Source organism: Vipera berus, assembly GCF_964194415.1.
Source record: "Vipera berus genome assembly, chromosome: 2".
Lineage (NCBI taxonomy): Eukaryota > Metazoa > Chordata > Lepidosauria > Squamata > Viperidae > Vipera > Vipera berus.
The window spans coordinates 46,522,193-46,549,522 of NC_138203.1; positions in this window are offsets into that span (position 1 = coordinate 46,522,193).

The window sequence follows — 27,330 nt, forward strand, 5'->3', positions numbered from 1 at the left end:
TTCCTGATCATATATTGAAACCCAGAGTACTTTATTCCTCATTTTATGGAGTGATGCCAGATTGGTTATGCTAAGCTCTCCTTTGTGAAGAGATGGAGAGCAAATAAATATCTGCAAGTGTCACTAGGCAACAGTTGAAACTTTAATCTTGTAAGCTATTATATGAAAGTATAATTTTCTGATGCATAACAAACAAGGAGGTCTTGTTTCATCTTTTAAAGTTTATTCAGTGAAACAACTCACAAATCATATCTTTACATACAGCAAGAGTTGTCATCTGAAAAATTCTTTTAAGAAATTATGGACCATTTTAACTGCCACTAAGCTACTTTAACAATTGTTTTCATTTGAAGTGTTTATTATTATACAATGCCTTTTTTCCTTATTGTGAAAAAATACATTTTCTTATTGTGTGTATATAAGGAAGGAGAGAGAAGAATCAATATTTGTAATTCAAAACTTATAAGTGTTAAAAACTTGGCTGTCTGTACTAAACTTATTATTTTTGTGGATCTGGATTTTCTTTCTCTTGGCCAGTGGAATTGTTATTGCTTTTTAAGAATTATTAATAGGCTGATTTCCACTTTTGCACGGTAGTGACAACTCACGAGCTTGTGGATTCGGCGCACCCCCATGGCTAATTTCGCCCTGCCTGGGGACCCTAAATGGGTCTAAGTCACCCCGGAGAAGCGATGAAGAAAGAAGGGTGCTCCAGCGATTCTGGAATTGGGGTGGCCATTCCATTTGACTTCTAACCTGATAGGAGGAAGGCTGGCCATATTGCATTGACCAGCCCAAGCTACTAGCAACCGAAGTCCAAACGCACTAACCAGCACAACTGTGAACAGCATGCTTGAAACTGGGTGAGGAATTTGATCTTCTCTTTTCTATTCTACATTTAATTTCCTGGTAAAGATCCACAAGAAGCAAAATACCTCCAAAAGGGAAGGAGGGATTTCCACCCCACCCTTATACTAATGGAAGAGGCGAATTAATCTTTTTATGGAGGATCAAAATATATGGAAGTGAAATAAATATAAAACCTGAAATTTAAAACTTAAATCTGGATAAATCTACAATTGTTTGAATGGTTAAGAAGGGTTACAATTTCTAATGTCCTCTCTATAATTGTTGCCCCTAAAGGAACTTTATTATATTGCCTTAAGAATGTTAGGGCCTTAAATTCATTATAATATCTAAATTGGAGAGGCAAAAATCATTCCTCATTTATATAGCTGGTTGATTTGGCTTGTGGATTATACTTTAAAGTTCTATTTCAGAAGAAGATGGTTTTCAGAACTCTGTTTTTCTCTTTGTGTATAACACATATACAGTTCTGAATGCACATCCGCATGCACACACACCTATTACCCACATAAATTCACACACAAAGAGAGACATATATACATACTTACATAGCCTGAGGCTTGAGTAATACTTCAGAACAAAAGTAAATCTCAGTGTGATTTTGCCAAAATAGGCAATGCAACTAATATCCTGTCACATTTGTTTTTCATAGAACAAAACTGCTGTGATGGTAGGAAACATTGCTATATATTAGAATATATTTAAGCTATCCATCAATTACTTACTTGGAACAGTTTTGCATCACCTCTTTTGGCAAGCATTTTAAATATTAGGATTCGTTTGTGATCTTAACAAACTTCAAATCATCTGAATGAAAGCAGCAATTCAGATTCACTTATGAGACCCCAAAAGCATGTCAATTCTAGGGCAAATCAATTCAGCTTTCAAAGAATAAAGACTTGCTTGCTTAAAGTTTTCAAATGATAAACTAGTTAACATACTGTATTCATTCTGGATTTAAAATGAACAAATATATATAGATATATTAGGAGAGATGATATTTTTTTATAATTATTATCCAAAATAAAAGATCAAACTACTTTAAGGACTGCTTTTGGAGATTTTGTTTGCTGATAAGGCCATTTTTATTATAAGGTTACTAGATTATTATGAAGAATAATCATGTGAAACGACGTGAAAGGGAATTTACTGATCTGTCAGATTCAGACTATATATGTCGCCATGACTCTATCCTGAATTAAAGGATTACAGGGTCATAAAAAAGGGAGGGTTTTTTATGTGCTGCAATATGCCACTCTAAATATACTAAAATATGAATGGGCATATACATTTTGAAAGTATATAGAGTTAAAACTGTACACATCAAATCACAATGGAGTACTTTCAGAACTTTTTCTATCAGCCGAGAACATTATTGGTGATGCAGTTATGATTATAGAAGTGCTTGTATTAAGAATGCGAATGGAGTGGTGGAACTCAATTATGCCATATATACAAGAATAATATAGTACTTTAGCAGAGTAAGAAAAAATATTATACCAAAATTCATCACTTGATGGTCTGGGTCATATAAAAAAATAGATGAGAACATATTAAAATATGAATTGTTCCACCTACAGTATGAAGTAATTATTTTATAATCCTTGCAACTTTAATTAGCATATCAATATATTAGTTAGCTTTATGAGGTATATCTTACCTCTGGTGCCATGAGATTTTCCTTCCTCTTCTCTTGTACCTGTGTCATTATGTTTGTCTAATGCAGGGGTGTCAAACTCTGGGCCTGCGGGCCAGATGCATCATAGCGAAACCGCGCCCATCCCATTACCAGCAATAGAAAAAAGTCACAATATGTTGCAACACATCATGTTATGTTGTGAGTTTGACACCCCTGCTCTAATGTGCTCCAAGGGGATATCTCAAATCTTCAGAATGGATCAGGTGGGTTGGATATGGGATAATGGAATAATGCAATGGAATTTCATTGCATCATCAATGTTAAATTGTGGGCAGCTATTTTTGGCTCCCCTTCATGGATTACTGCCTTGTCGTGGCAAAGGGGCTTGCGTAATTCAATGAAGCTATGAGCTATGCCGTGCAGGGCCACCCAAGATGGAAAGGTCATAGCAGAGAGTTCTGACAAAATGTGATCCACTGGAGAAGGAAATGGCAACCCACTCCAGTATCTTTGCCATGAAAACCCCATGGACAGTACCAAAAGGCAAAAAAATATGACGCTGGAAGATGAGTCCCTCAGGTCAGAAGGCATCCAATATGCTACTGGGGAAGAGCAGAGGTCTAGTACTAGTAGTGCCAGAAAGAATGAAGTGATTGGGCTAAAGCCAAAAGGACGGTCAGCTGTGGATGTGTCTGGTGGTGAAAGGAAAGTCCGATGCTTAAAGATTTTTTCTCCATAGGAACCTGGAATGTAAGATCCATGAATCAAGGAAAGCTGGACGTGGTCAAACAAGAGATGCCAAGACCTTAACATCGACATCTTATGTATCAGCGAACTAAAATGGACAGGAATGGGTGAATTTAATTCAGATGACCATCCGGTATACTACTGTGGGCAAGAATCCCTCAGAAGAAATGGAGTAGCCTTCATAGTCAATAAAAGAGTAGGAAAAGCAATACTGGGATACAATCCTCAAAATGACAGAATGATCTCAGTTCGAATCCAAGGCAAACCATTCAATATCACAGTAGTCCAGGTCTATGCCCCACCACCAGTGCTGAAGAGGATGAAATTGACCGGTTCTATGAAGCCCTACAGCACCTTATAGAAATAACACCAAAAAATGATGTCCTTATCATCATGGGGGATTGGAATGCTAAAGTAGGAAGCCAAAAGATAACTGGAATAACAGGCAAGTTTGGCCTTGGAGTACAAAATGAAGCAGGGCACAGGCTGATAGAATTTTGTCAAGAGAATATGATGGTCATAGCAAATACTCTTTTCCAACAACCCAAGAGATGGCTCTACACATGGACATCACTAGACGGTCAACACAGAAATCAGATTGACTATATGCTCTGCAGCCAAAGATGGAGAAGCTCTATACAGTCAGTAAAAACAAGACCAGGAGCTGACTGTGGCTCAGACCATGAGCTTCTCATTGCAAAGTTTAGGCTTAAACTGAAGAAAGTAGGGAAAAGCGCTAGGCCACTCATGTATGAATTAAATCATATCCTTGTTGAATATACAGTAGAGGTGACAAATAGATTTAAGGAATTAGATCTGATAGACAGAGTGCCTGAAGAACTATGGACAGAGGTTCACAACATTGTACAACGGGTAGCAACCAAAACCATCCCAAAGAAAAAGAAATGCAAGAGAGCAAAATGGCTGTCTGAGGAAGCTTTGCAAATAGTTGAGGAAAGGAGGGAAGTGAAAGGCAAGGGAGAAAAAGAAAGATATGCCCAATTAAATGCAGAATTCCAGAGAATAGCTAGAAGAGATAAGAATGCCTTCTTAAATGAACAGTGCAAAGAAATAGAAGAAAACAATAGAATAGGGAGGACCAGAGATCTTGTCAAGAAAATTGGAGAGATGAAGGGAACGTTTCATGCAAAAATGGGCATGATAAAGGACCAAAATGGCAGGGACCTAACAGAGGCAGAAGAGATTAAGAAGAGGTGGCAAAATTACACAGAAGAACTATACAAGTGTAGTGTATGCTGCTAGCATACACAGGAAATGCGGGCGCAGCAGGGGGCTGGACAGCTCCAGGCGATAACCGCTGAGGCGGGAAAAGCCGGACGGAGTAAGTTTGACAGCCCCCGGCATGGTCAGCTCTGGCGGGAAGCCAGGGTTTAAACCTATTGGCCACATGCACTGGCGGGAAGCCCAGGTTCAATTCTATTGGCCATCATTCACCTGGGCAGGTATAAGAAACACCAGGTAAACCCCTTTGTCTCAGATTCATTCCTGATCCGAATAAAAGAAATACTACCCAGCTCAAGTGTCCGTCTCTCTGTGCGACCACGCGACTTTGCACTGGCGACGAAGGTGGGATCCTGCATCGGACAACGCTAGCCGCGGACGGAATCCAATCATCAGCCCCGGATCCAGACGCAGGACAACCGAGACGACGGGATGACACAACTGGGTCAGTATCCCCTTTTCAATAGCGGCCGCCCCGAGGAGTGGGAAGCCTTCGTGGGGCAGATAGAATGCTACCTGAGGGCGAACGGGGTGAAGGAGGACCGGCAGAGAGCGGCGGTACTGCTCTGCAGCTGCGGCACAGAAACCTACCAGCTGGCGGTCGGTCTCTGCGCACCCGATGACATCCACTCCGTCGGCTACAACGAATTGCTGGCGAAGCTGTCTGAACATTTCAAGCCCGAGACGTCCGAGATGGCCTGGCGGTATCGTTTTGAAAAACGGGATCAGTGACCAGGTGAGTCTGCCAAACAGTATATGGCAGCTCTGAGGCTGGCAGCTCGCCTCTGCAATTTCGAAAATCTAGAAATTAGGCTGCGGGATCGGCTCGTTTGTGGGGTGAGGGACAGGAAGCTGCGCCAGAAACTTTTTGCTAAGCAGAAACTGACCCTGAGGGATGTCCAAGACGAACTCCTAGCCTGGGATGCAGCTGAGGAGCCCGAGACGAGGGAAGGCGGATCCATCCACCAGGTGAGAAGAGGCACCGACGCAGACGGGGCAGAGCTGGAAGTGGATGCCATCAACCGACCTCAGCGATCCTTCAACCCCGACCGAGACAACAGAAAAGAACCGAGACCAGCCACGGCAGGCGAGAGAGACCAGGAGTGCAGATGCGGAGCGAACAGACCCTGGTCTACCCAGCTTCACGGCCACAGCACGAATCGCCCTCGGTCTACCCAGAACAGCGGCTACGGTCAGCCCCGGTCTACCCAGTGCTCTGGCTGCGGCGTGAGCGGCTCCCGGTCTACCCGTTGTGCAAGCTGCAGAAGACAGCATCCCCGGTCTACCTGCCATTTCAAGTCGGCGAAGTGTCGGTCGTGCGGAAAAACGGGGCACATTGCGGCGGTCTGCAGAAGCAAGCAGCGGGACAGCCTACACGAGGTGGAAGCCGAGTTCCAGTATGCCACAGGTACTGGGAAGCGGTCGCTGGGGCTGATTGTTAGTCACATGTCGGGACGGCTGGGCGTTTTCAAAACAGGGGCTCCAGCGGCGCTAGCCCGAAAAATAAAACTGAGGGTGAGGCTGCAAGGGGTCCCCTGCTTGATGGAGCTGGACTCAGGGTCAGCCGTATCCATCATCTCCGCCAGAACGTTTTTAGACATTTGCAAGCGGAGCGGCCAACGGGTTCCCTTGAGGACATCCAGACTGACCCTCTCTGACTTTCAAAATTCACCGATCAAAATCCGGGGGGAGGCGTTGTTGTGGGTGCAGTACAAGGGATTCAAGGGTAAATTAAGTGTGTTGGTCGTCGAGGGCCAGCAGACTAGCCTTGTGGGGTTAGGGTGGTTTAACGCCTTGGGCATCAAAATCACAGGGATTAATCAGACACGGAGCCATTTGTCCCTAGAAGCAGTCTGCGAGGAATTCGCGGACATGTTCGATGGGCAGTTGGGAAAGTACACGGGTCCCCCAATCTCATTTAGACTAGATCCCCAGGTACAACCCATAAGGATGAAGGCGAGGCGTGTTCCATTCGCGTTAAAGCAAAAGATAGAGCGGGAATTGGATAAGCTGGTAGACCAGGGGGTGTTAACACCAGTTGATGGAGCAGATTGGGAAACTCCCATCGTAACTCCAATTAAAGCAAATGGGGAAATTCATATCTGTGCTGATTATAAAGGGACTATAAATCGAGCTTTAAGTGCCCATTCCTATCCGGTCCCTGCAGTCAGCAGCATCTTAGCATCCCTACAAGGCGGGTCGGTGTTCGCTAAATTGGACCTCGCCCAAGCTTATCAGCAATTGCCGGTAGACCCAGGGGCTGCTAGAGCACAAACGATCATCACTCACAAGGGAGCGTTCCGGGTAGACCGGTTGCAGTTTGGGGTTAGCGTAGCGCCGGGGATATTTCAGGAGGTGATGGAAAGGACGCTTAAGGGAATACCAGGGGTTTGCCCTTATTTTGATGACGTCCTGATCGCAGCCAGCTCCCCGGACGTGCTGGCGACCCGTTTAAGGACGGTCCTTGAGAGGTTCAGGAGGGCAGGTCTCAAACTCAAAAGGGAAAAGTGCAGGATTGGGGTCCCAGAGACAGAATTCCTGGGGTTCAGGATAGATGCTCAAGGCATCCACCCATCTGCATCAAAGGTGAGGGCAATCAAAGAAGCCCCTGCTCCCAAAAACAAGCCTGAATTGCAGGCGTTCTTGGGGCTCCTCAATTTCTACCACACATTCCTGCCTCACAAAGCCTCAATTGCAGAACCCCTACATAGGCTACTTGACAAGCAAGCGCCTTGGGAATGGACTGACAAACATGCAAAAGCATTCCAAACACTAAAAAACATGTTAGCAAGCGATGCCACTGTCACCCATTTCAGGGAAGATCAGCCAATCTGTCTTGCGTGCGATGCATCCCCTTATGGGATTGGAGCAGTGCTCAGCCATCTCAAGGAGGATGGAACTCAGGCTCCCATCGCCTACTACTCCAGAACCCTGTCAGCTGCAGAGTGGAACTACGCCCAGATAGACAAGGAGGCACTGGCAGTGGTTGCTGGAGTAAAGAAATTTCATGATTACCTGTATGGCAGAGATTTCATAATCTTCACAGACCATAAACCTTTATTAGGACTATTCACAACAGAGAAACAAACACCACAGATTTTGTCACCTAGAATGCTAAGATGGTCAATATTTCTCTCTGCATATTCTTGTAAATTGATACACAGACCAGGGAAGGAGATGGGGCATGCTGATGGTCTCAGCAGACTGCCCCTAATGGACAGGGAGCCGGACCCAGCACCGGCTGCCCAAATCCTGGCAATCCAAGAACTGCCAGAATGCCCCCTCAACGCGAAGGACATAGCCACAGAGACACCAAAAGACAAGGTTCTGAGCAGGGTTCATTCGTGGGTGAGTAGTGGGTGGCAAGACAAATCACCAGGGCAAGAGTTCACTGCTTACTTCTCAAGAAGGTTTGAACTGTCCACACACAAAGGGTGCCTCTTGTGGGGAAACAGAGTCATAATTCCCACAAGGCTCAGGGAAAGAGTTCTCCAATCACTACATGAAGGACACCCAGGGATAGTAAGAATGAAGGCTCTAGCAAGGAGTTACCTGTGGTGGCCAGGGTTGGACAAGGAGATAGAAGCACAGGTAGCGGGGTGTTACACATGCCAGAGGATACGGCCAGAACAACCACATGCACCAGTCCATAAGTGGGAGGAAACACACTCACCCTGGTCCAGGGTGCACATAGACTACGCTGGCCCATTCCAAGGTCACACATTTCTGGTAGTTGTGGATAGTCATTCAAAATGGCTTGAGGTGGTACCTGTAAGCAGCATGACATCAGCAGGGACCATCCAAGCATTGAGGGGGATATTTGCTACACATGGGTTGCCTGATGTAATCGTGTCAGATAATGGAACGCAATTTACTTCCTCGGATTTCCAGGTGTTCCTGAGGACCTTGGGGATTAGACACGTCACCTCGGCCCCCTTCCACCCTGCCAGTAATGGATTGGCAGAACGATTCGTGAGAACAACAAAAGATGCACTCAAGCGCATAGTACAGGGAGATTGGAAGCAAAGACTAGCCACATTCCTCCTTCACCAACACGCAACACCTTGCACTGCCACAGGCAAAAGCCCAGCGGAACTCAGATGGGGGAGATGCCTCATTACAACTTTAGACAGGCTCCATCCAGACAGAGTAGCCGCAGACACGGGGAACCCCAACATCAAGACACATTTTACCTCAGGGGACCTCATTTGGGCCAGGAACTACAGTACGGGTTATCCATGGGTGCCAGGGGAAATTATAGAGCAAACAGGGCCCCTTTCCTACAGAGTAAGGGTGGAGGGGGGACTCCTGTGGAAAATGCATCTGGATCAACTGAGGAAAAGGACTCCTGAAAGGGGGGCAGAGGACACACTGGGGGTGAGGAGGAAGATCCAACACAAAAGCCAATACAAACACATTCACCAAGGAGGATGGTTGGGGGGGAGCAATGTCAACCCCTGTACAGGCAGGAGTCTGATAGAGAAACCAGGCAGTCACCAGGAATCAGCAAATCACACACACAGATACACAGCAACCTTCCTCAACAGGAGCTTCAGGAAGGAATGAATAGCCACGCCACCATACCTCTGGAAGAACATGTACCAAGAAGGTCAAGTAGGCCACACAAAGCGCCAAGCTACCTCGCTGACTATGTACGTTCATAAGGGGGCAACAGATCAACAAGTGTATCCATTGTAACCATGTTTTGTAAATATGTGTATATAGTTGGAGATGGTATGACAGAGGAAAATCCTCACTATGGGGGAAGGGGTGTAGTGTATGCTGCTAGCATACACAGGAAATGCCAGCACAGCAGGGGGCTGGACAGCTCCAGGCGATAACCGCTGAGGCGGGAAAAGCCAGACGGAGCAAGTTTGACAGCCCCCGGCATGGTCAGCTCTGGCGGGAAGCCAGGGTTTAAACCTATTGGCCACATGCACTGGCGGGAAGCCCAGGTTCAATTCTATTGGCCATCATTCACCTGGGCAGGTATAAGAAACACCAGGTAAACCCCTTTGTCTCAGATTCATTCCTGATCCGAATAAAAGAAATACTACCCAGCTCAAGTGTCCGTCTCTCTGTGCGACCACGCGACTTTGCAACAAGAATGAGTTTAATGTCCCTGATAATCACAATGAGGTGGTCACTGACCTCGAGCCAGACATCCTAGAATGTGAAGTGAAGTGGGCCTTAGAAAAGCTGAGCAACAACAAAGCTAGTGGAGGTGACAGTATTCCAACTGAGCTATTCAAAATCTTAAAAGACGATGCAGTAAAAGTTCTACACTAAATTTTCCAGCAAATTTGGAAAACTCAACAGTGGCCACAGGGTTGGAAAAGATCAGTTTACATTCCAATTCCAAAGAAAGGCAGTGCCAAAGAATGTTCAAACTATCGCACCATTGCACTCATTTCTCATGCTAGTAAAGTTATGCTTAAAATCCTACAAGCTAGACTTCAGCAGTATGTGGATTGAGAACTACCAGAAGTACAGGCAGGATTTCGAAGAGGCAGAGGAACTAGAGATAATAATAATAATAATAATAATAATAATAATAATAATAATAATAATAATAATAATAATAATAATAATAATAATAATAATAATAATAATAATAATAAGTTGGAATGGACCTTGGAGGTCATCTAGTCCAACCCCCTGCTAAGGCAGGAAACCCTATACCATTTCAGCAAATGGCTGTCCAGTCTCTTCTTGAAAACTTCTAGTGTTGGGGCATTCACCACTGGTTTTTCCACTGGTTAGTTGGTCTAACTGTCAGGAAGTTTCTTCTTAGTTCTAGGTTGCTTCTCTCCTTGACTATTTTCCATCAAATTGCCAACATACGCTGGATCATGGAGAAAGCTAGAGAGTTCCAGAAAAACATCTACTTCTGCTTCATTGACTATGCTAATAGAGGGGGAAGAAATGGAGGTAGTGACAGATTTTATTTTCCTGGGCTCCAAGATCACCACAGATGGGGACGGTAGCCAAGAAATTAAAAGACGCTTGCTTCTGGGGAGGAAAGCCATGGCAAATCTAGACAGCACACTAAAAAGCAGAGACATCACCCTGTCAACAAAAGTGTGTATAGTCAAGGCTATGGTCTTTCCAGTTGCAATGTATGGCAGTGAAAGTTGGACCATAAAAAAGGCTGAGTGCCAAAGAATTGAGGCCTTTGAACTATCGTTCTGGAGAAGACTCCTGCGAGTCCCTTGGACTGCAAGGCGATCAAACTGGTCAGTACTAGAGGAGATCAACCCTGACTGCTCTTTAGAAGGCCAGATCCTGAAGCTAAAACTCAAATACTTTGGCCACCTAATGAGAAGGAAGGACTCACTGGAGAAGAGCCTAATACTGGGAAAGATTGAGGGCAAGAGAAGAAGAGGACGACAGAGAATGAGGTGGCTGCGTGGAGTCACTGAAGCAGTAGGTGTGAGCTTAAATGGACTCCAGAAGATGGTAGAGGACAGGAAGGCCTGGACGAATTTTGTCCATAGGGTCGCGATGGGTCGGACACGATTTCGCAGCTAAGAACAACAACATTTTTGGCTACAATCCATATCCTTAGGGTTAGGGTTAGCTTAGACAATAGTGTTTGTGAGATAAGGTTACTTCTGATATTTTCTAACTTCTCAGCATTCATGGAATAATTATTGATTTCAAGTAACATTTCAAAAACACAACACAGGTGTAGCCTTTAAGCAAAGGTATATAATCATTAATGAAGATACTTACATTTGGTTTCTTTCTATATTGCATTTTAAATTAATATGCACAGTTCCCATGCTAAAGGTTCCTGCAAGCAGAAAATTTGTAAGAGCCTTTAACGTAAACCTTTTTTAAACATGCCATGCTCTGAATTTGGACTTTTGTATTAAAAGACTGCATTTTCAGACATGATATCACCCATTCAAAATACCTATCTTGCAATTTATTGTTCAAGAGTTACCTTATTATACTTATTGTTCTGCTCCTGTAGGAGACTTGAAATTCAAATTGCATTATGCTCAACTCAACAGCACCTGAGCTGATCCGATGCCTAAAGCAGTGACAAAAGAAGAATGTGTCAAATGACTGCATTATATGGCAGGCTCCTGTGTGTGTTTGTCTATCTGATCTTGGTGTTGGAGAAGCAAACTCCTTCAGGTAAACAGTCGCCTCATACCAATAAATTCTATACTTTGCATAAATATTGCTGAACAAATGGTAAGTGCCAACAATATGATTAAAATAATACATTTTTCTAGCTTCAGGCCATTTCCACATGAGACTGAAGGTTATTTTCAGCTGCTGTAACACAGAATAAATGACAACTCCATAATATAATAAAGGATCATTTCCCACATTCTGCACTCCCCTCCCTCCACCCCAATTCTCTCTAGACATTGCATTTGTAATGGTGGTTACATCCTCCATAACTATATTCTCATTAACTGAGTAGTTTGAGGATAGCAGTTTCAGGAAAATACATGTTTTAGGAAATTTAAATTTACTAGTGTTTTTATTTGTGGTATTTAATAAGTTACATCATTATTTAATCTATATATTTTATTGTGGCCTTTTCACTTCTAGTATAGTGACCCAAGTCTTGCAACAAAAGAGAATTATGCTTCCATTCCATTCCAGTCCAGTTTTAATTGATCTGTTTGGGTATGTAGGTATGTATGCAGTTATTCACATTTTTATAATTGCCTATCTCACAAAATGATTTTGGTTTGCATCATTAGCTTCAATGGGATCCAAAAGAGAATAAATTTTGTCTAGTCCCATCTCAAAATCAAGCGATGTTATACATTGAATGAGTAATAGCAAAAATATTTTGTTAGGACAAATATTTAATCTGATGGCTAATTTTCTCTAGTTCTGTTGAGTTCAAGGGGAAGGAGAAGAATGATTTGCTTTCAATCATTCAGTTGTGCAATTAATGATGTCACAATTCATCTAATGTCACCTTGGTCTCTATGATAACCATATGTGGGTTATCTTCCCAGAAATGTTTTTTCCAATACCAAGTACTGTGAGTATTACCAGTAGTACATGGAGATTCTTCTGCTTATTCTTTTGTTATTTAAGTTTTCTTAGATACCTTTATTTTATTATTATTATTATTATTATTATTATTATTATTATTATTATTATTATTATTATTATTATTATTATTATTATTAATTAGTTTTGTAAAAAGCCCTCTTTAATTGTTGTTTTGTAAAAAGCCCTCTTTAATTTGGCAAACAGATCAAGTGAAATGTTAGTAACACTTTATAATGCCTTTGTTAGATCTTCAGTTCTTTAGGCATTAAGCGAGACAAGATGTTGAAACAGCAAACAAGTTTATTTAACTCAGAACAGAAGCAAGCTAATAGCTACTGCACAACTATTTATACGGTTGGCCTCTAGGTGGCGACCAATAGGTTTAAAGTAGCAGTTTCCCACCTCAAACCTCATTATCAGCCTGAAGACAGCAAGTCTGGCTCAGTACAGCAACCATTACATAACTCAGACAAAAGTAGGTCAGACAGTAAACAAGTGATCAGACTTTAAGCAAGTGATTTTACACAGAAAAATGGCCAATAGCCTTGGTAGGATCACACTTGGAATACTGCATCCAGTTTTGGTTGCCACAATATAAATAAGAAGTTGAGACTCTAGATTGCAGAGAAGAACAACAAAAATTATTAGGGGACTGGATACTAAAACATATAAGGAACGGCTGCTGGAATTGGGTATGTCTAGTTTAATGAAAGAAGGACTAGGGTGACATGATAGCAGTGTTCCAATATTTCAGGGGTTGCCACAAATAAGAGGGAGTCAACCTATTTTTCAAAGCACCTGAAAGCAGGACAAGAAACAATGGATGGAAACTAATCGAGGAGAAAACCAATCTAGAAGTAAGGATAAATTCCCTGGGAGAACAATTAATCAGTGGAATGTCTTACCTTCAGAACTTGTGGGTGCTCCAACACTGGAGATTTTTAAGAAGAGATTGGACAACCATTTGTCTGCAATGGTAAAGGGTCTCCTACTTGAATATGGAGGACTAGAAGACCTCCAAGCAACTTTCTAAATCCGTTATTCTCTGTTATCAATAAAACATTTAAAAGGTATGTATTCACCCTGTCAACAAAAGTGCGTATAGTCAAGGCTATGGTCTTCCCAGTTGCAATGTATGGCAGTGAAAGCTGGACCATAAGAAAGGCTGAGCGCCAAAGAATTGAAGCCTTTGAACTATGGTGCTGGAGAAGACTCCTGCGAGTCCCTTGGACTGCAAGGCGATCAAAATGGTGAGTCCTAGAGGAGATCAACCCTGATTGCTCTTTAGAAGGCCAGATCCTGAAGCTAAAACTCAAATACTTTGGCCACCTAATGAGAAGGAAGGACTCACTGGAGAAGAGCCTAATGCTGGGAAAGATTGAGGGCAAGAGGAGAAGGGGACGACAGAGAATGAGGTGGCTGCATGGAGTCACTGAAGCAGTAGGTGTGAGCTTAAATGGACTCCAGAAGATGGTAGAGGACAGGAAAGCCTGGAGGAACGTTGTCCATAGGGTCGCGATGGGTCGGACATGACTTCGCAAGTAACAACAACAACAAAATTTTAGGATAGCTTATTTAGTTTCTAGATTTATTTATTGCCTTACCTTCAGGAGCTCAGGGCCACATACAGTTGCACTCCTTTCTCCTGTTTTCCCCCCACAACCACCCTGTGGCTTCTTTGAGGGAGAGTGACTCATCCAGAGATACTCACTGAGTTTCCCTGGCTAAAGATAGACTTAAATGTAGAACTCCCCAATTCTAGTTCCACATCATAATTATTTCAAACTTGCTCTCTTTGTCAGTTCACAATCTATTGTCTTATCCAGGATGAAAATACTCTATCCACTTAAATTCAACAAAAGAGTCAGGGTATGTCAGGTACTTGCGGGAATCTAAAGCAAATTCTCTCTAGTCCCAACACAGCAATAGTTATTATTTATGAACTCTGACATTTCTTTTAAAAATGGTGAAGTTTGACATGCATATCATTTTATCTCCACCAATGTCTTTCTTTCAAAATAATGTGTAAAATAGGAAGGAACAAATTTTTACACTGTTATTTTCATTAATGTGAAATTGCTATTTTACAGTTGATCATGTAAAGTAAAGGTGCTAAAGCATAATAATCTTTGCTTCTGGGTCTTTCCGCTTGGCGTTAGTCATTTGACAAGGGAGTGAATAATATAAAACATTTCTCCTGCTGAGTTGTAAATCTATTTTGTTCAACCCTGGGCTGAATATCCCCCCTCCTCTCATTTCTAATCTCCAGACACTTGAGCTAGGAGCATATCAAAGCTGAGATTTCCAAATTAGTGCCAATTTAGAGCAATTTTAGGATGGATAATCTTGTATACAGAATACCAGCTGAGACTGCTTTCATTTATCTTGTGACACTTATTTTGTTTTCTTGAATTGTAGGGGTTATTATTGCTTCAGCACTTCAAACAGAATTTTTGGGACTTCTTGTTTCAGTTCTGCAATTTCATGCCATTTTGAAGCTCAATGGAAATAAAAGGCCTTGTAAATTACCTATTATGTATTTTTTTAAATTTGAATTTGAAGAATTAAAAATGCTGTAGTTGTGTAAGTTTATTTGTAAATATAAAATGATAAATTGTAAACATTATAAAAATTATCATAATGAGAATACTCCATTTCTGTTTTTAACAATTTCTTACATTACCTAAAAGGTCTTATATATTTCAGCGCTGATACCTGTATCATAATTATTCTCTAGTCACTTCATTTGATGCATGAAACAGAGGGCAGAGAGGAATACATGTGGGAGGGGATTAATATCTAAAACAGGGAATTAGAGAGGACAATGAAATAAACCATGTGATAATCCAACTACTGCTTTGATGTATAAAAAAAAATAACAGCATTTTCTAAAAGTGTAGCCCTTGCAGCAAAACAGAAAAAAATATTGTGATCCTTATATAATGTTTAAGCTGTTGATTATAGTTTAAGCAACCAGTGAAAGTAGTGCCTTTTCAAGAGACAACTGGACTGTCTTTTTTCTTTGAAAATGTTTTACTTCTCATCCAAGAAGCTTCTTCAGTTCTGACTGGTAGTGGGGAATGGAAGGATTTATATTCCTTCCAGACAGCTGGTCATTTGCATTTTTAGAAAGTTGTTGAGGCTACTTGGAAGTTTATCTGTGTCCTCAAGGTCACCTGAGTGGTGCAAATGAATGTGGAGCCTTCTTGGAACTGCTAAAAGGATTGTGTTGTAGACTGGAGATACATGATGTCTTATTCCTTCTCCTCTATTGAGAGAGGGTTTTCAATTTTGACATAGATGGCCTCTTTGACCCTTCTTTCAAACCAATGGTCTTCTCTGTCCAAAATGTGGACTTTGCTGTCTTCAAAAGAGTGGCCTTTGTCTTTTAAATGCAGATAGGCTGCTGAATCTTGTCCTGATGGGTTTGTTCTCCTATCTGGTGCCATGTGTTAATGAAGTGGTTGTTTTGTTTTCCAAATGTACAGATCTGCACATGTCTCACTGCACTGTACTGCATATACCTTTTTGCTTAGTTTGTGTCTGGGTGTTTTATTCTTGGGGTGGACAAGCTTCTGGTTTAGTGTATTCTTGGGTTTAAAGTGTTCACATATGTTGTGTTGGCTAAAGATCCTTCTGAGCTTTTCAGATATTCAAACTAAACAACGTGGTATATGCAGTATAATGCAGTGAGACATGTGCAGATCTGTACATTGGTACATTAAGTGGAAGGAATAAGACATCATCTATCTCTAGTCGTTTCAGCAGTAACAAGAAAGCTCCACACTCATTTGCACCACTCAGGTGACCTTGAGGCCACAAACTTTCAAGTGGCCTCAACAACTCTCTAAAAGAATGCAAATGACCAGCTGCAAGGATTATAAATCCTCCCACTTCCTATCATCCAGTCAGAGTTGAAGAAGCTTCTTGGATGAGAAGTGAAATGTCTTCAAAGAAAAATAAGAAAGTCTAGTTGCTTCTTGAAAAAGCACCTTTGTGCCAACCATGACCTCAATGACTGAGAATCTCCATAGACGACCAATGAAGAAGCCAGCTGTTTGTTCACCATAAAAATAGCTGATGCTATAAAATATAAAAAGGTAAAGATTTTCCCTGTCCAGTGATTTCCGACTCTAGGGGGTGGTGATCATCTCTGTTTCTTTAGCCAAGGGAGCCAGCATTGTCCAAAAATACTTCCATAGTCATGTGGCTAGCATGACTTTATGCCGATTTATCTACTTGCATTTGCATGCTTTGGAACTGCTAGATGGGCAGGAGCTGGAGCAAATAACGAGAGCTCACTCCATTGTGTAGCACTTTGGTCTTGAACCCAGGCTGTCAGCTTTCAAATTGACAGGTTCAGTGTCTTTAACTGCTGAGCCACCACACAAAATTATATAAGAAGAGGTAGATCCAAAAGATAACCATCTAACCTGTTTGTACTACCTAGGCAGCCAGGCAAAGTAGATGTTACTTTTCAAATATTCCTGGTTAAATTGTTAATCAAACCCTGTGGTGTCAATTTGTTGACCAGACTCTCAAGGAATTTATTTTTTTTTAAAAAGATATATGGGTGTGTATATGAAGTCGAGGGGAGGAATCAATAGAAGGAAATGGAGAAATAGACAGGAATTCATTTAGATTCTATGAAATGTTTCTGATTAAAGACTAGATTCTGTGGATTTTGATCAAAACATCTCACCAGCGCCATTGTTAATGGAAATCTTTCAGCCCAACATCTGGAAGGCAGCTCTATCTCAATTTGTTCTGCCAGTTTAAGTCTTATTCATGGTCCTATTTTGCATGGTATCCAGTAATTAATAGTTAATAAGTATTGTTTCTAAGTACTTGAACTATCTTTTTCCCCTCAAAGGGACTAAGAAGAAGGCATTGGAACAATGATTTTCACAGTTGTCCTGTTTATAACATAATTTCCAGGACTTCCTTATTTGATAACTTGAGTTAATGTAGATCACATCATCTCTATTTATCATACTATGGTTTATTCTTTTGTAAAGTTAAACAAAATCAAGAGCCATTGTACAACAATGTATGCATAGAAAGAAGGTAAGGAAATAGTGTTTTTCAAATGTGTTATTTTACATATGGAATAAAACTGTCCATATAGAACGAAGCCAGACGCATAATACATTACGAAAGTTCTTAAAAAGTTCAACATAGTAACTTCCTGAAATGTTATGTGAATTCCAGATTTTATGTGCTTATTCTGATGATGCTATCAGAATTTTTCAGAGATCTGCCTTCTATAAATGTTAGATTCAGCAATTATGCCCTTTTCCAACATCATATATTGTAAAAAACAAAACAATGAACTATGGCTTGTTTAACTGTATGAGCAATCCTAAAGTAACATTTATTTCCTGCTGGAACTCTAAATAGAAGACTGCACAATTACCCTCACCCTATTAAAAGTTTTTTTTTTAAAAGGTTTTTAAAAACTGTCAAAACTTTTAAAACAAAAGAAAAGAAAACCTTTATGTAAGAAAATTCGTAAGTGCTTCTTCCTTTAATCTCTGCCTTTTTAATAATCTTTTTTTTCTTTGCAGTTTCAGTTGTTATACTGTTTTATTATATGCGCAGTGTTTGACTAAGGCCTTTAAAAATGCTAAATCAACCTTGGTGTTTCATTGAATTTTGCATCTTTGAAAAGGTTTTACTTTGGCCTTTCAGCAGGCATGAGATAGTGTAAACAAACAAAACAAAATAGACATAAATGGATATAGCTGTGGGTTAAATATGCCAGTTTTGCATATTTTCTATCATATTTTGGTTCGGCTACATTCTTCCTGGCAGATGGGAAGTGAGTTTAGAGAAATTGTATGAAAATAGATGTTCCACAACTTTATAGTATGTACAAGTTACATATGTTCTCTAATATATTTATGTATTTCCCCACAGGGTTCTTTTTTATCTAAATAAAATTATGTCATTTATATTTTGGTACGAAATTATTTTATTTTTCCTTAGAAATATGCAAGTTCCAGGTTTGTTACCAACTGAGCATTTATCTCACATAAATGCATTTTAGATCCAGCAGTGGGATCTGAAACAAATGAATATTTATTTGTTTGTTTGCCATAACTTAAATGTAATTAAATATGGTAGGATCAAATAAAAAGATAAAAAAATACTTTCACTATAATGATTACTTCAATTCTTAAATGTATCAATATGTCCAGTCTTTAAAACCAGAAACATATTCTTTTAAAAAATGGAATATAAGGTTATTTCAAAAGATAACAAACACACATCTTGAAAGCATTTCTTAATATTAGAAAAATGCTTCCCATTTATGTAAAATTATCCACTTTGTCAACTCCAGGCTGAATAAGGTCAAAGTTCTTCATAAAATGCAGCATTTAAGGAATATAATTTAACATCACAGTTATATATTTAACTGTTACATTTCTTTTCAGAATTGTAATAGCATTTGTTATAATTTGAACCCCAAATGGAATTATGCCTCCACAGGACCAAGAACCTTCATATTTTTTACAAATCTCCCACAAAGTACCCATTGTTTTAAAAACATTCTTTGCTCGATTTAGTAAATACAAAATAATATTTTGATGAAATAACATTAAAATATAATATTATATCATAAAAATATAATATGCATTTATTAAGACTTGGTTCTATTGATTTTCCAGAACTGGAGTTTTCTATTTTTCATTTCATATTTCAGATATATAATTAATGCTAGTTTTCATCTTATTTTTTGATTCTATATATAATTGTACTATTGGTTTCACATGAAGCATTGTGTCTCTTAAGGAACCTAGAACTGCAGATATGTCTGAAATGGCCAAGGTATCTGTTGTGTAGTGAGTTCTTGGAGGCAGTGAGCGAGACGAGAGGTTGCAAACAGGAACATTGCTTTATTGAGGCAAACAGGAACAGAACTGAATCAGAGGCTTCTGTGCAGCTACTTATAAAGTTGGCCACTAGGCGGCGGCCAATAAGTTTAAAGGAACCCATTCCCGCCCCAAATCATCCAATTATCTTCTTGGAGACAGGGAGTCTGGCTAGTCAGTGACCGTTACACAAACACACCAATTAAGCAACCTTAAGCAGCATTCAAAAGACACGTGAAAAGCAGTTCAAGTAAAATCCCAATACATTACAGTGTCTGGGGGATATTATTTTGCCAGCATGTTTCAGTACATAATTTCAGCAGAAACTATGGGTTAGTTAGAGTATATTGTCTTAGAATGTCAAACACAATCATGATCAATCAGCTAATTTAAGGTATTTATCCTTTATTTGGTCCAGTATTTGATTCTTCTGTGTAGCTACCATAATCCACAGTGCATGGATTTATAACTGGTATAAATATAATTCTGTTTGATATGCTTTAAAATGGTTGCAATTATTATCCTTGAACTGCTTGTCAGTAATGTGATGCTCCTGTCTATTCTTTCCTATGGGGCAGAAGTTTTCCTGGAAAGCCAGGGAAATTCTAAAAGATTATGACTTCAATGATAAATTCAAACAGATCTGAGTTTCATGCAAAGTAGAGAATCTAATACTTTTTTTCATTTGTATTCTAGCATACAGTCCCTTTTATACTTTAATCTGAAGTTTTACCACTCAGTTATGTATAAACCATGTTAACGCTAGACTCATCCACAGCATGATAATTGTTCCATGTAGCTTTCATAAAGAAATATGATAGAATCCAGTGCCAGAGAAACACTTTTATTGTTAAGTGGCATTGTGCTATTTTTCTAATCTGCTCAAGAGATTTGGAAATATCTGATTTGGAAGAGGATAATATAGAATCAAATTCATATATTCTCCAGGGAAATAGCATTCAGTTTTATAGGCTGAATGAAATGAAGGAAAGATTTCTGGCAAGACAGGGACAATGAACCTGAAAGAAAGCAACATAATGGCCTTTTGTCTGGTATTATGCAAGTGATCTCAGAAACAGGGAGGACTATCAAAACTAAAGTGTCAGAGTTGTTAATGCAATCTGGGTTTTTTTTGGATAATAGTTTTAAAGAAAGTGACAGAGTCATAAAAAAGGCATGTGAAAACATTACATGGAGATCTCAGGATGACTACTGTATATAAATCTTTTGCAAGAAGATAGTGTTATATCAGACTCTTTGTCTACAATTGTGTTTGTGTGTGTATATGTGTTTGTGTGTATGTATACGTATATAAACACAGTGTTAATGTGCTAATGAATTGATTAAGTACACACTATGTTCTGCTAATAACTTTGGATATTTTTGGTATATTATTTTGGTCTGTTCTAACATGCAACAAATTTGTGATTCTGTAAAATTATTATTTGTGTCTCTATGTGTGAGGGTAATCCCAAAGGCATACATGTCCAGGAAAGCTAGATGGTGTACTGGTATGTCCAGTAACTAATCAGTTACAAGCTTAGTAGTGATTAAAGTCACTATGCTAGGGAGACTGTGAGTTCTAGTCCCATCTTTGATATAAAGCCAGTTGGGTAATTTTAGAGCAGTCATTCTGTCTTCATCCTAGGAGGAAGAAGAAGACAAGTCACTTCTAAAAATGCTGCCAAGAAAACTACATGGACTCATCAAGAATGATTCAAAGATGCAGACATACAAAGGGTGGTTGTAGTAGAAAGCAAGAAGCATACCAATACATTACCTCGGTAGGCAGGGGTATTTAGACTAAATGATCTTATCAGCCATGTCCAACCTTTATCATTCTATGAAGAAAATAAGAGTTTTAGAACATGACATTCCAACAATATATATATTGTTTTGTTAAAAGAATCATATGGGGGCTAAACTTGTCAAAGTCAGAAGACAACAGCTTAAGACCAGCCTGATCCATTATTCCAACAAATCGCAGGCAGCTGCCACTCTTCCAATTCTTTTGTCCCAAAACATTAGGCCCTTAGCCCAATATGTCACATGGAAATTAGAAATGCAGCCCCTCCCTTTTTTCTACAGTATTATTTCAGATAGTCCCAAACTGGTGCATCTCTTGATATTAACAAGAATGAACAAAAGGATGCTACTGTAGGATGATTACATCATGGGGTGAAATGAATCAGTTGAGCTCTCTTTGTGTATGTTCAACATACTTAACATTTAATAGCTCTAGAACATGTAAACAGACTGAGATTTGACTCCCAATTGACAAATTATGGGATCATGAAAATACCTTGGAGTGTTTTAGACTGCTAACTCTGTGTTAGCCATTGCTAAAAGCTGGGAGAAAGACATAGTCTAGAGTTGACAGACATCAAAAACAGGCAGGCAGAGCAAAAAGAAGACAGAAAGCAGAAGTAGGAAACAAGTTATTTAAACCATCCCAGTTTAATATTCCATTAGTTTTAAATTATGAAGAAAGAGCTGGAAAAATGTTATACTGGTTCAGAGTGAAAAATGTTCCACAATGCTTCATGCTCATTATACCATCTGTTGGTGTTTTTGAAAATCAGAAATAAATGTTTTAGAATCCAGAAGGGTAATGGGAGAGAAATCTGATATAATATGGGCACCAGAGCAATCTAAAAATCTAGGAACACAATGGACCTCACTTCTGATTAAATATACGCAGGACTGTTTTGTCTGTTACTAACTCTAATCCTACACAATCAATGAATAACCCATTTTAATATTTTAGAAATCATTATATATTATTTTTTTTAGATTCAAAATGTTGTGTGAAACTAAAAATACTGTCTTTTATTTTATCTAAATTGAAAGCAGTGATGAAAAATATTTTTACAGCTTGTCATATAGGTCTTTCTGTTTTCATAATACTTATGCAAGAACTGTCAGGGTACATTAGATAGCACTAACCAAATCATTTTGGTTCCCCCCCGCCAGAAAGTGATGTTGAGAGATATTCTGCTGATTATGCTTTCTGATTTGAGCCTAGTCATATGCTACACTTTGCATGAATTCTTCTTAATTTGAAAGGGTAATTATTTCCTTTGATTTCAATTGTCTATATAAGTAATGAAACCCCACATTAATAGCTGGATACCCAAATGATTGGCAGTAATGAAAGGCTGAATTCATTACTAGGAAGAGAATTTCATTTTTGGAAGAAAGTACCATATAAAAATATTATTGCTTATCCTCACATACCATTAGTCCACTCATCTTTTCTTTGATTATTCCATCTTGTTTGATTTACTATGCTAATGCATCCTTTTTGGGAAATAAAACAAAATAAAAAGTTCAGAGTATACTGTATATTACAGTGCTTTTTTGTTGATGCTTTTTTGCTACAGATTGCAATCCATTAGCTTCAACAATTATCCTAGAATTGGCTTTTATGGAACTTGCTCTTTCCAGCATGAAATTTTTCAGACAACATCATTATAACACGAAGAGACACACTGGGCATCAAGGAATGATTCTTAATTATTTTTAATGGTATAGCTCAGCAGACGCTAGAACAGGATTGAGTTAAATACATAACCTTCTATTTTGATATGGGAATAAGTCTTTTTTCGTCAGTTGGTTAACTACAGGATTAAATCAGCTTGATTTTATTTGTTTATAAATTGTATTTATATAGTTCTGTACAGTGTATCCCTTTTTCCTTATGCACTAAAGTTATCGAGTCGTTGTTGTTTGTTACTATTGTTAAAGCAGTTTAAGACATGTTGTGGAGTTACAAGATTTAAAACCTTCAGATTCTATCCCTAATGCCATGGTAAAAATTTTGTCTTGTTCATATAAAATGCATTTAGACTTGCATATAAAATGCATTTTTTTGTTGTTGTTAGTTGCGAAGTTGTGTCCGACCCATCGCGACCCTATGGACAATGTTCCTCCAGGCCTTCCTGTCCTCTACCATCTTCTGGAGTCCATTTAAGCTCACGCCTACTGCTTCAGTGACTCCATCCAGCCACCTCATTCTCTGTCGTCCCCTTCTTCTATTGCCCTCAATCTTTCCCAGCATTAGGCTCTTCTCCAGTGAGTCCTTCCTTCTCATTAGATGGCCAAAGTATTTGAGTTTTAGCTTCAGGATCTGGCCTTCTAAAGAGCAGTCAGGGTTGATCTCCTCTAGGACTGACCGGTTTGATCGCCTTGCAGTCCAAGGGACTCGCAGGAGTCTTCTCCCGCACCATAGTTCAAAGGCTTCAATTCTTTGGCGCTCAGCCTTTCTTATGGTCCAGCTTTCACTGCCATACATTGTAACTGGGAAGACCATAGCCTTGACTATACGCACTTTTGTTGACAGGGTGATATCTCTGCTTCTTAGTGTGCTGTCTAGATTTGCCATGGCTTTCCTCCCCAGGAGCAAGCGTCTTTTAATTTCTTGACTACAGTCCCCATCTGCAGTGATCTTGGAGCCCAGGAAAATAAAATCTGTCACTACCTCCATTTCTTCCCCATCTATTTGCCAGGAATTGAGAGGGCCAGATGCCATGATCTTGGTTTTCTTAATGTTTAGTTTCAACCCAACTTTTGCACTCTCCTTCTTCACTCGCAACAAGAGGCTCTTTAGTTCCTCTTCACTTTCTGCCATTAGAGTGGTATCATCTGCATATCTTAGGTTGTTGATGTTTCTTCCGGCAATCTTAATTCCAACTTTTGATTCATCTAGCCCTGCCTTTCTCATGATGTGCTCTGCATATAAGTTAAATAGGCAAGGCGACAGTATACAGCCTTGCCGGACTCCTTTCCCAATTTTGAACCAATCAGTGGTTCCGTGTCCAGTTCTCACTGTTGCTTCTTCGCCTGCATATAGGTTTCTCAAGAGACAAATAAGATGGTCTAGTATGCCCATCTCTTTAAGGACTTGCCAGAGTTTGTTATGATCCACACAATCAAAGGCTTTAGCATAGTCAATGAAGCAGAAGTAGATGTTTTTCTGGAACTTCTCCATGATCCAGCGTATGTTAGCAATTTGATCTCTAGTTCCTCTGCCTCTTCGAAATCCTGCCTGCACTTCTGGTAGTTCTCGATCCACATACTGCTGGAGTCTAGCTTGTAGGATTTTAAGCATAACTTTACTAGCATGAGAAATGAGTGCAATGGTGCGATAGTTTGAACATTCTTTGGCACTGGCTTTCTTTGGAATTGGAATGTAAACTGATCTTTTCCAATCCTGTGGCCACTGTTGAGTTTTCCAAATTTGCTGGCAAATTGAGTGTAGCACTTTTACTGCATCGTCTTTTAAGATTTTGAATAGCTCAGCTGGAATACTGTCACCTCCACTAGCTTTGTTGTTGCTCAGCTTTTCTAAGGCCCACTTCACTTCACATTCTAGGATGTCTGGCTCGAGGTCAGTGACCACCTCATTGTGATTATCAGGGACATTAAGCTCATTCTTGTATAGTTCTTCTGTGTAATTTTGCCACCTCTTCTTAATCTCTTCTGCCTCTGTTAGGTCCCTGCCATTTTGGTCCTTTATCATGCCCATTTTTGCATGAAACGTTCCCTTCATCTCTCCAATTTTCTTGAAAAGATCTCTGGTCCTCCCTATTCTATTGTTTTTTTCTATTTCTTTGCATTGTTCATTTAAGAAGGCATTCTTATCTCTTCTAGCTATTCTCTGGAATTCTGCATTTAATTGGGCATATCTTTCTTTTTCTCCCTTGCCTTTCGCTTCCCTCCTTTCCTCAGCTATTTGCAAAGCTTCCTCAGACAGCCATTTTGCTTTCTTGCATTTCTTTTTCTTTGGGATGGTTTTGGTTGCTACCTGTTGTACAATGTTGCGAACCTCTGTCCATAGTTCTTCAGGCACTCTGTCTATCAGATCTAATTCCTTAAATCTATTTGTCACCTCTACTGTATATTCAACAGGGATATGATTTAATTCATACCTGACTGGCCTAGCACTTTTCCCTACTTTCTTTAATTTAAGCCTAAACTTTGCAACAAGAAGCTCATGGTCTGAGCCACAGTCAGCTCCTGGTCTTGTTTTTACTGACTGTATAGAGCTTCTCCATCTTTGGCTGCAGAGCATATAGTCAATCTGATTTCTGTGTTGACCGTCTGGTGATGTCCATGTGTAAAGCCTTCTCTTGGGTTGTTGGAAAAGAGTGTTTGCTATGACCATCGTATTCTCTTGACAAAATTCTATCAGCCTGTGCCCTGCTTCATTTTGTACTCCAAGGCCAAACTTGCCTGTTATTCCAGTTATCTTTTGGCTTCCTACTTTAGCATTCCAATCTCCCATGATGATAAGGACATCATTTTTGGGTGTTAGTTCTATAAGGTGCTGTAGGGCTTCATAGAACCGGTCAATTTCATCCTCTTCAGCACTGGTGGTTGGGGCATAGACTTGGACTACTGTGATATTGAATGGTTTGCCTTGGATTCAAACTGAGATCATTCTGTCATTTTGAGGGTTGTATCCCAGTATTGCTTTTCCTACTTTTTTATTGACTATGAAGGCTACTCCATTTCTTCTGAGGGATTCTTGCCCGCAGTAGTATACCTGATGGTCATCTGAATTAAATTCACCCATTCCTGTCCATTTTAGTTCGCTGATACCTAAGATGTCGATGTTTAGTCTTGTCATCTCTTGTTTGACCACGTCCAGCTTTCCTTGATTCATGGATCTTACATTCCAGGTTCCTATAGAGAAAGAATCTTTACAGCATCGGACTTTCCTTTCACCACCAGACATATCCACAGCTGAGCGTCCTTTCGGCTTTGGCCCAGTCACTTCATTCTTTCTGGCGCTACTAGTACTAGCCCTCTGCTCTTCCCCAGTAGCATATTGGACGCCTTCCGACCTGAGGGGCTCATCTTCCAGCGTCATATCGTTTTGCCTTTTGGTACTGTCCATAGGGTTTTCATGGCAAAGATACTGGAGTGGTTTGCCATTTCCTTCTCCAGTGGATCACGTTTTATCAGAACTCTCTGCTATGACCTTTCCGTCTTGGGTGGCCCTGCACGGCATAGCTCATAGCTTCATTGAATTACGCAAGCCCCTTCGCCACGACAAGGCAGTAATCCATGAAGGGGATAAAATGCATTTAGATTTACCCAAAACTACAGTTCCCACTGAATTCATTATGACATACAGGTGAAACTGGAAAAAATTAGAATATCATGCAAAAGTTCATTTATTTCAGTAATGCAACTTTAAAGGGGAAACTAATATATGAGATAGACTCATTACATGCAAAGCAAGATAGTTCAAACCTATATATATATAGGTTTGTGGTAGAGGGTTTTTTTTGCTATTTTTTTAAGTTGAGTTCTTTGTAATTGTTATTTTAGACCCTTCTGGATGCTCCAGAAAGTCTAATGTCTAATGTTACAAAAATGGTAACATTACTTAAATATGCCAAATGTAGATGGGCACTGAGATCCTCAATTTGGAATACTACAAATCTCATTATAGTAAAAGGCTGCCCATAAACAAATTTGACTTTTTAATAATAAATTGCCTGCCACCCTGCATATCAGATAATCTTGACAGAAAAACAAAGTACTTTCTGATATTTGGGAACTATTGGAATTCATAAGGGAAGTGACCTCCCAATCCATAAGCCTTCCCTTTGCCAGGCAAAGTGAAATAGGCTTACCTCAGAAATATGAAATGCTAATCCTGTTTTATATACAAGAGTGAGTCACTATTTACAATGGGATTATCGACTGGTGTAGTGTACACCATCAGGTGCTAAAGTTTGGGATCAGCTTTCATGGATTATGGTGTTGTAGAAAGTTATAATACTAAAGACTTATGCAGAGCAGCTACCATATCAACAGAATATCCCATACTGAACCACTGATGTCAAACCAGTCTTATCCAAATCTCTGCTAAGATCACAAAAAAGGAAGAATTGTTTAGCTCCAGCTTTCACAAAC